An 11,298-nucleotide genomic window follows, 5' to 3' on the forward strand; every position below is an offset into this window, starting at 1 on the left:
TTATATACTTAAGATTGAGCCACTGTAATCACTTGGACTGTATTAACGATCTCTTTAATAACTTTTCTGGGCCAGCAAGTTTCAATCACATAGAAACCTATGGAGGAGTGATCAGCTCTCAGATTTAATCAAAAATATCTTAATTTGTGTTCTGAAGATGAACGAAGGTCTTACGCGGTTGGAACAACATGAGGGTGAGTAATTACTGACAGAATTTTCATTTTTGGGTGAACTAACCCTTTAAGAATCATGTGACACTGAAGACTGTAGTAATGATGCTGCAAAATTCAGATTTGCCAGCACAGGAATAAATTGCGTTTTGAAGTATATTAAAATTGAAAACCATTATATTAAACTTCAATAATACTGAAGTTTATATTTCACAATATTACAGTTTTTTCTGTATTTTGATCAAATACATGCAGGCTTGGTGAGCATAAGAGACTTCTTTTAAAAACAATAAAAAATTGTCTCTTACCAAGGCTGCATTTATTTGATCAAAAATACAGTAAGAACAGTAACATTGTGAAATATTATTACAATTTAAAGGTTGTATCAGTGATTTCAGGCCCAAACATAAACGATCACATTCATCTAATCTGTCCTAACGATCCGCTAGCTGCCCGCCCCATAAGCATGCTGTCAAAAAAACGTGTCTCTGTAGGCAGCCTAGGCTCTGAGATCTGCAAAAAGTTGGTTTCACCACCACTCAAAACCAAAATAAATAGTGTTCCAACCAATCACCGACAGGGGTGGGTGTTGTGAGGTTTTGTGCTTGTGCACGGCTGCTATGACGGCTGCTATGACGGCTGCACGCGAAAACCTCACAACACCCGGCATTGACGGCATGCTTATGGGGGGGGGGGGGCAGCTAGCGGATCGTTAGGACAGATTAGATGAATGTGATCGTTTATGTTTGGGCCTGAAATCGCTGATACAACCTTTAACAATAACTGTTTGAAATCTTTTGTAACATCATAAATGTTTTTTTTTTGGTTGATAAATTTAATGCACCCTTGCAGAATAAAAGTATTCAATTCTTTCAAAAAATTTAAGAAAATCTGACCTCAAATCTTTTAAACGGAAGTCTATATAAATATCTATAATTTATTAGATATAATATTATCATATCATAAAAAGAGTCCAATACTTTTTATTCCCAAAAGGTAATAGAGAGAGGGATTTTGTGCATTGTTATAATGGAATATTATATCATTTTAGTTCGTTCTGGCTTGTTTAACTATAATCGTTCTCATATGCAAGAGAGACAGGTCCTTTTAGCTCACTTAATTCCTGTTATTTCACAGATGCAAGAAAATTAAACCAACTTAAACTGAATATCCTCTGGGCACGTCGACAACTGTCTGTGTAGTGTTCCCACATGGAGATCTAAACATTGTTGTCACTGTCATTACTCATGTCTTGTTATATATGATGCTAAACAATACGTCAGGACTCCAACTGTTGCTGTGTACAACATATGTAGGATGACCCTTCTTCTATCCCTATGTGCGTCATGTGTCTGATAATAATACACAACCCCAACAGTCTCTGACCTTTGTCCAGTAAGATAGAATTGGACCATGGGCTAAAACTCTGTAAGGCCTGATGGCACACTGGCTTCTGTACACTGTTGGCTTGAAGTCTGAAGCGTCTACCAGCTACTGAATGAAAATTAACCTCCTGAATAAACGGGGAATGTCTTTACACATCCTGAAACAGAAAAACATTCAGTTTGCTGAGCGGTCATTGACAGCTAACCATTTAGGGAGAGTTCACCCAAAAATGAAAATTCTGTCATTATTTACTCACTCTCATGTTGTTCCAAACCCAAAAGACTTTTGTTCATCATTGAAACACAAATGAAGATTTTTTTTCTGTCTCTCCATTGAAAGTCTGTTCACCCAAAACTCTTGACACTTCAGAATGTTCCTAAAGAGATCGTAAAATAAACACATATGAATCGAGTAGTTTAATCCAAGTCTTGAAGAGACACGATCACTTTATGCTTGTTTTTTATGTGAAAAAGTAAAAAGTACCAACAAACCACTTAGCGATGCACTCAGCAACACCTCAGCAAGAGTATGGCAACATCAAAATGCAAACCTACATGACAAGTGTGTTTCCTAACAAACGTTCATGTATAACAAATGGAGACAGTGATTGACATTTACTATTAGCCTCATCTGCTTTTTTTGGTTAAAGTTAATCGTAAATGTCAGTCACTGTCTCTTAAAATTGGTTAGCTTTGAAAGTCACAACACATTTCCCATGCGGAATAGGTTCACATTTGACTTAGACATCAGGAACAGTCTCTCAGGCCTTGTAAATACCTCCCTTTTGAGCATAACTTGCATTGGTCTCTAGGGATGGCGACAGCCGAGCAGAAACAGCCAGTTTCGTGCACACACGGAGGAAGTGTTGCAGGGCGCATGCTTTTCTTTGTTTTGTTTTGTTCTTTGAAAAACGCTTTCTTCCTTGTCCCGAGGGGTCTCAGAAAGAGGATGTAACTCTTCACCCAGTACTCCAATAATGGACCAGACAATGTTTGTTTGTTGGGAAGAAAGACCTTCCACCTGAAGCCTGCTCATGCCAGATAGACATAAAGGTTAGACATCACTCCATTACAGGATTAGTTCACTTCAGAAATAAAATTTCCTGATAATTTACTCACCCCCACGTCATCCACGATGTTCACGTCTTTCTCTTCAGTCAAAAATTAATTAAGGTCTTGGAGGGAAACATTCCAGGATTTTTCTCCATATAGAGGACTTCAAGGTTCAAATTGTAGCTTCTAAGGGCTCTACATGATCCCAGCCGAGGAATAAGGGTCTTATCTAGCCAAACGATTGGTCCTTTTCTAAAAAGAATTCTGAAAAAATATATACTTTTTAACCGCAAATGCTCGTCTTGCACTAGCTGTGATGCGCCAGCGCCACACATTACGTAATCACGTTGAAAGGTCTATATAAATCTATATAATCTATATATTTTAAAATATATATAAAATAGAAAAATGGTAATAATACTTCACAATAATAAACTATTTTACTGTATTTTTGGTTAAATAAAATGCAGCCTCGCGGAGTTGTCTTGGTAGACATGGTGAGACAGAAATCTTACCGACCCCAAACTATTTAAATTAAAAATAGTGAATAAATTATAAATTGTCAATTTATCATTAAAAAGGTGTATTTGACTATAACAGATGTTTTTCCAATTTTTATAATTTTCTCAAAGCAAAAGGATTTAAATTAAAATTGTATGAAATATATTAACAATTTTTAAGTAAAAACATATTCCTAAATAGATTTAGTGATTCAGAAAGATATATTGAACTCAAAATCAATTACTTAGGTTATAAACAGAGCATCCTAACTTTTTGTGACCTAAGATATCACTTTAATCACTTGAATGTCATCCAGTTAACAAGAAGTGGATCAGGTTACAGCTTGTGCTGCAAACAAAACACGTAGCCAAGCATAAACTACGTAAATGCAAATCGGATTCAATTGCCCTACTAGAAAGATCTGGAGATTAATGCCTACCATCACCTTCAATGCAGCATATCAGGCCTATATTTCATCTGTGATAGATGTGGGCTAACGTTCAGTGGAAGATACAATCAAAAGCATCAAGCATTGGGCCAAGTTCATTTATCCACCGGCTTATTTATAGGATTTCATCTGCTAGCTGAAGAGTTTTGCTCAAGGACTTACGTGCAGTTTGTCTGAGATGGGGATGTTTATTCAGGGCCAAAAATGATTGAAATATCAATGTATCTCTCCAATAAATTCATTCAGTCTGCAGAGCATACAATTATTAAGAGATTTTAACGCTTTCTGAAGAAAATATGAGTTGTTTGCCCATGCAAAACTTACCCTACGCATTTTATCTGTGTAGCAACTGATAACAAGATCACATAACAGAAGCTTACTGTCTAATTACTGTTATTGATTAGCACATCTGTATTTCCCTGGATGCATTTATATTTATTGTGAAGTGATTATGGCATTCTGTTACTCATCTGCTGCGCACCCTTCCTCTCTGATCGTATTAGTTCAAAGTATCATTTTTTAATATCGTCAACACGCAAATTGAGTTAGCGAATATCAATTCAATACTGACGACAAGCTTAATGTCTTGTAATGAGCTGTGGATTAAAGATTAAGGGCTTTATTGTGGAAGACACACCTGGCTGTTATCAAAGTAAAGATATCTCTTCAGCATGTGTCTGTTAGTGATGTCAGAGAAGAGTTCACACATGTTTTTACTTGTACTTCCTCATAAAAATCATGCATGGTTCCTGTCATTCTACCTGTCAGTTTCAGAAATGGCGTGCTGCTTAAAAAAACGAATACTCTCTCATTTCACCCTCAATTTGTTTCAAACCAGTATGACTTCTTCTTTTTTGTGTCTTTTTTTTTTGTGTGTGTGGAATTTTTTAAAGAATATCCAGGATGTTTTTTTCCATTTAATGAAAGTGAATGGGGACTGGAGCTGCCAAGCTCTAAAAAACACTATAAATGCATGATAAAAGTGGTCCATATGTATTGACACTCATGCACTATTGCTTCAAGTCTTTCGAAACCACATGATAGCTTTGCCTGAGGAAAAGACTGACCTTTAAGTCATTATGTTGCTGTTTTGTTCCTCTAAAACCCCAGTCTTTATTCACTTTCATTATATGAAAAAAAAAAAAAAAAAAAAACCAGTCTGGATGTTCTTCAGAAATTCGTCTTTCGTGTTACAAAAGAAAGATTGTCTGAAACTGCCAGGTTTAATTATACAAGGACAAGATTCTTGCGTGACTTAATGGCTAGAATTTCTAGAAAGCACATCATGTTTGGACATGAAGGTGAGAAAATAACAGACATTTTTATTTTAGGGTGAACTGTCCCTTTAAATCTTACTTAATCACATAGCTCACTGAAATCAAAGTATCATACATGAATCCTGTTGCAAGAATGAATATCCTCATTCTGTTGTGACTCATACATGCATTTCACACTTAACATCTTATTAACATGAAGTACTTTCCTGTACCTTATCAAATAATACACTTTTGGTTCATTTGTACTCTTTATACAGAAAGGGAAGGTAAATAGATGTCTTTAGTGGTTACATACTTTTTTCCCCCCTTTTAAACATTTATTAAAGAATGACAACCTTCTTGACCTTTCAGTACTAAAATATTATTTGCCTGTAGTTTAAATGATAGTTTGAACTAGTCTATCAGGTTTTCTAGCGTGTATATTTCAAAACCTTTCGCAATCCACTGGCTTAACTTATGCCAAAAGAAAAAAGAAAAAACAACTTCTGCTTCAGACTTTCCCCTTAAAACAAGCCGTACACTTGACAACATTATGAAAGCAAATTGCCTTCTGTGGAGGAACTTTCAGCTTCAAGTGATCATTTTGTTGAAAACGTGACAGCAATCAATCACATACCTTATGTTAAATCAAATTGGCTGCTTGAGGCAGAAGCGCTGAGAGTTGATTACAAAATGTTAAATGTCAAATTCATTATAAAGACTTAGGGGTATTTTGTCGATAAAATGTCCGTATCTGTCCTTCAGGCTAATCTTAGGTGTCAGAAGCGGCAATTTATTAATTTGGCTAGTGTCCTGTTTGATTACTAAATCAATAAAACAGACAGGAACCTAAATATAATGCTTATTCAACAAAATATTTCCTTTTTTAATTAGACTGCACAGCTACACACTACCATTCAAGAGTTTGGGGTCAGTATGATTTTGTAAAGAAAAATTCTCTTTTTTTTTGCTAGGACTCATTCAATTGGTCAAAAGTGAGAGAAAAGACTTCTTTTTTCCTTTTTTTTTTTTTTTTTTTTACAAATAAATGCTGTTCTTTTGAACTTTCTATTCATCAAAGTATCCTGAAAAAAGAATTAGCTCAAAAAATATTAAGCAGTGCAACTGTTCTCAACATTGATTTTCATAAGAAATGTTTCTTGAGCAGTAAATCATCAGAATGATTTCTGAAGGATCATGTGGCACTGAAGACTGGAGTAATGATGCTGAATATTCAGCTTTGACATCACAGGAATTCTTTTTTAATTTTTTAAAAAAATATTCAATTAAAAAGAGTTACTTTAAATTGTAATATTTCATAATATTACTGTTTTTATTGTTGTTGTGTTTTTTTACCAAATAAATGCATCCTTGGTGAGTATAGGAGATTTCTTTCAAAATCACAATCTTATCAACTCCAAACTTTTGAAAGATAGTGTATGTAAATAAGAACGATGATATAAATATCCTCAGACCACAACTACCTGCATAATGACAATGGACCAATTGTGGAACAAAAGTGTTTATCAGCCAACTTTTCCAGGAAGTTTGATTTGGCAAGCTGTTTCGAACTCCTAAAACAAACTCCAAACGGACTTAGTTTTGGCCTGATTTGTTTGCTTTTGATTTTGTCACACCAAGGGGGTATTCCAGAAAGCAAGGTTATCTTACCATCAAACCCAGACTTCATTGCAGAACTATTGTTTGTTTCATTAGGGGAGAAAAACAGGTTTACTGGGAAAAGAGCTGTTCTTATGTGAATAACGCTCACAAGAGGAGGAACTGCAAACCTGCAAAAATGACTACAAAGTCTACAAAAATGATAAACTAGCAGTCATTCTGAAACCTATACTGTGGCCTTATGTGGGTAGAAATGAATCTGCAGCAGCAACTTTTAAAACTGAGAGAAAGCAACCGTTTGGGGTCAAATGTTATGATAAGGCTAATGCAACAATACAGCTGAATGACACATGAATTTTGTGAAAAGACATCACCAGCACCACCTTGAGGGTCAAAGTTTGGCTGATTAGCTTTGGTATGTAATCCCTGCCACTCCAACTATATAATTAAACAGGCTTGAGGAAAATGGAGCAGTCAGATTCAAGAATAAAAATAAAAAAATCCAAAATAGTTCAAGTAGCTAGGCTACTAAGGTACTAAGTAAGTTGTTGAGTAAGTTGTGCAGTCCATCTTGGTCCATCACAGGTCGAAGAACATAAGGGTCAAAGGTCAATAATAAGATGGTGGATGTGGTGTATTTACAACTACCAAAAGAACACACTTAAAGGGTTAGTTCACACAAAAATGAAAATTCTATCAGTAATTACTCACCCTCATGTTGTTCCAACCCCGTAAGACCTTCGTTCATCTTCGGAACACAAATTAAGATATTTTTGATTAAATCTGAGAGCTGGCTCACTCCTCCATAGGCTTCTAAGACATTATAACTTGCTGGCCCAGAAAATGTATTAAAGACATCGTTAATATAGTCCAAGTGACTACAGTGGCTCAATCTAAAGTTTATAAAGCGACGAAAATACTTTTTGTGCGCAAAAAACAAAACAAAAATAACGACTTTATTCCACTATTCATTTCCTTCTCTCTGGGCCTCAAGTTTTTTCACGTAGTATAACTGCACAGCGAATCTGTGTTGTACGTCACACGTAGGCTCACTATTGGCCGACGCTGGTCATGTGTGTGATGCGTGTGACGTGCAACACAGACGCGCTGCGCTAAAACACTACGTGAAATAACTCGAGGCCCAGAGAGAAGGAAATTAATAGTGGAATAGAGTTTTTTTTTTTTTTCACAAAAAGTATTCTCGTCGCTTTATAAACTTAAGATTGAGCCACTGTAGTCACTTGGACTATATTAATGATGTCTTTAATACATTTTCTGGGCCAGCAAGTTATAATGTCTTAGAAGCCTATGGAGGAGTGATCAGCTCTCAGATTTAATCAAAAATATCTTAATTTGTGTTCTGAAGATGAACGAAGGTCTTACGGGGTTGGAACAACATGAGGGTGAGTAATTACTGACAGAATTTTCATTTTTGGGTGAACTAACCCTTTAATCAACAGTTGGAACTAAGTTCATGAAATACTAAATACTTCACTAAATACAGTACACACTCTTATCTGCCAACAGAGTAGAGTTTAATCGCCAAGTAGGGCGCTGTGTACAATGCTGAGTAAAACGTAGGTCAAGAAGTAATGGTGCGTGATCTGATATTGTAATTGCTGAATATTGAGTATTTTCCACTGAAGGAAGTATTGTTTTATCTATAAAAATTAATCTATTCTTGAGTATGAAGAATGGACAGGGGAAAAATAAGAGAATTCTTTCTTTTGCGGGAATAAAAATCTCCACGGATCCAGACATCCTGTTTGTGCCATGAAAGTAGAGAGAGCTTGGGACATTTTAGACTGGAGCATGGTTTTCGGATTCGAACGATCTAGAATTGTGTTAATAACACAATTCAGATCCCCGCCAAAAATTAATCGATGTGAGTTTAAGTTGGGTAAAAGTGAGATAAACATCGTCCCAATTGGGGGCGTAGACACATACCAGGGCAACAGGCGTGTGAAACAAATCGCCTGTCACAATAACAAAACGACCCTGAGGATATGAAACACATTTGGAAGGATATAAAACTGTACTTTCTATGTATTAAAATCGCTGTTCCTCTTGCTTTGCTGTTGAATTGGGAAGTGGGAATGAAAGACTTGACCAATACATGTTTTTTTGTGTCTCATATGATCTGCTACCTGTAAATGCGTTTCTTGCAGGAATGCTATTTCAGTATTCAATTTTTAAAGATGAGCAAAGATACGAGCTCTTTTATTTGGTCCATTCATACTTTTAACGTTCCAGCTAGTGAACCGAATGGTAGACCCTCCTGTACTATTTGAATCACACATTAATCAATCATTAGGTTATAAAAGAATAATGAATAAGACCACGTCTCCATTGCATGCCAGGCAAGTAAAGAGAGAAAAACCTTGGCGGTTACCATCCCAACCCAGAAGAAACTGAACTTTTCCTATATTTGTCTCAAGAACAGAGACAAAATGCATTGTAGGCCCCTATTATCAAACCCCCAGTAATCCCTCAACTGACTTAAAACCATTCCAACCTAGGGAGCAACCCAACCTTTACCCTTATGAAACATTCTCAGTGGTTAAAACGCTTTTGTGAATAAAGTCTTAACTCGGTGGAGTATCAGTCTATGTCACAGAACCATCAGCTTGTTTGAGTTAGGTTTAGAACAACAAACTATTTTCGAAGTCACAAAAAATGAAAGTGTTTATACCTTTTTCAACCGTCTCAAGAAAAATTAAATAATTATCCGTCATCCTTCGCTCAAAAGGGAGACCTTGAACGTAAGAAAATAATTAAATAAATAATCCAGAAAATCCTAAACATTGATACGTTGATCGTAGAACTGTTTCGCCTCCACTTATACTATTGACTTCCATAGTAGGAAAAAAATATACTATGGAAGTCAATGAGACCAGAAACTGTCTGGTTACTGATATTCTTCTAAATATCTTCCTTTCTGTTCAGCAGAAGAAAGAAATTCATAAAGGATTGAAACAACATGAGGGTGAGTATATGATGACAGAATTTTCATTTTAAAGTGGAGTATCCCTTTAATGCCATTGAAAGACGCGCGTTTCCTTGACAGGATAGTGCTGAGATCTGGGTAGATTCTGACTGGACTCCCCTTGTATTTCGCCTCATGCCGCCTTGCCCATCGCAGTAATTGCTCCTTTTCTTGGAACCTGTGAAAGCACACCACAAATGGACGTGGTTTACGGCCATCAGCTGGCTTTTGACCGGGTGATCGATGCGCTCTCTGAAGTGCTGGTGGCTTGTCGAAGACCTCCGTGCCCGTCATCTCTAGCATCATCTCGGCAATGAACGTAACAGGATCTTGACCGTTTTCGCTCCCTTCTGGAACGTTCACAATCCTCAGGTTAGCCCTTTGCGATCTATTCTCCAAATCTTCAATGCGGTCAAGGAGAGATGTGTTCTGCGCTTGCAAAGTTTTTATTGTATTTTCGGCCACTGTCAGCTTTTCGAAATTCTCCCCAACCAGGGATTCTGTCGCGACCAAACGGCTTTGAAAGCCATCCACAGTCTCTCTCAGTGCATTTACAGAGCTTTGTAAAGGACCGATAGATTCCCGAATCAAGTCAGAAATGTCTTCCCTGATACTAATGCGCTGTTTAGTTAATCCAGAAATCAACTGGTCCATGGAGACAGATTCAAAAGTTTCCGTCATGGCCTGTTTTTCGAGATTGGAGGTAGCGGCTAGGGCTGCACAATTAATCGAATTTCTAATCGCGATTACGATTATGGATCCCACGATTACGTAATCGTTCAAAACCGCGATTACAAAAAAAAAAAAAAAAAAAAAAAAAAAAAATCCACTCTGCGTGCATTTAGAGCATGTTATGAGAGGCGAATCACAACTACTTCAGAAAACCCGGCACAATAGGAACTACCAGGCAGTGACGTATATGTACGCTGAAATAAAGTCTTTCACCTCAGAAAAACTGACGTTCCTGTCCTGTCAGCCGTTATAGGCTACTGTGCTCGTAGCGCACACTCTTCAATTGCACGCGCAAATGCGGCGGCGCGCGCTGTGTTTAAGTGCAAAGGAAACTACGAGCATGCAACGTTGTTACGTTGTAAATTAGTAAGTCACGAAATAAAAGTAAAATACCAATAAATCACGTTACTGGTACGTCGTGTGTTAGCTGAGAAGGATTTGCATGCAGGGATGATTTTCATTCTATTCACCAAGAGCAGTTTCCATGTTTCATTAACAGTTCTTGTTAATATTGTGTAGGCCTATTCACCATGGTAACTGTCATTTCAATATTAACCCCAAAATGCCACTTTATTTTCACTTTGTGTTATTTTTTTATATTTTTAAATGACTGTGGTGGCTCATACCAACATTGTATTAACAAAAGCTAGTTTGGGACTGCTATTTAATAGCTTTAGCATAGGCCTAATGTTTATTTATTAGTAGTCTTTACTATTAGTCATATTCTTACAATTTATGTGTATGTTAAGTAAAGGGGGACAGTGTGTGTGTTCACAATTTTTAAGTAAACATGTATAATAATATGTATATATTAATATGTATATATATATATATATTCAATGTAAATTATGATAATCGTAATTAATAATCGCAATTACAATTTCAAGGGAATAATCGACAATTATGATTTTTGTCATAATCGTGCAGCCCTAGTAGCGGCAATGGCTGCCAACTTACCGGCAATGCTAGCAGTAGCTCTAGTGGTCGGTGGGGTTGAGGGGTGCGGTTGCTTCTGCTTAGTGTGACTCATAATTCACCAAGCAATGATCTAAACGCGTATATCAACAATGACTGACGCTATATGGCGTGTAACAAGTTTAGTTTGAAAATGTAGGTCGGGAGCCCTTCTTCCTTCGACCTCACGCCT

Source organism: Abramis brama (genome assembly GCF_963993115.1).
Source record: "Abramis brama genome assembly, chromosome: 21".
Taxonomy (NCBI): Eukaryota; Metazoa; Chordata; class Actinopteri; order Cypriniformes; family Leuciscidae; genus Abramis; species Abramis brama.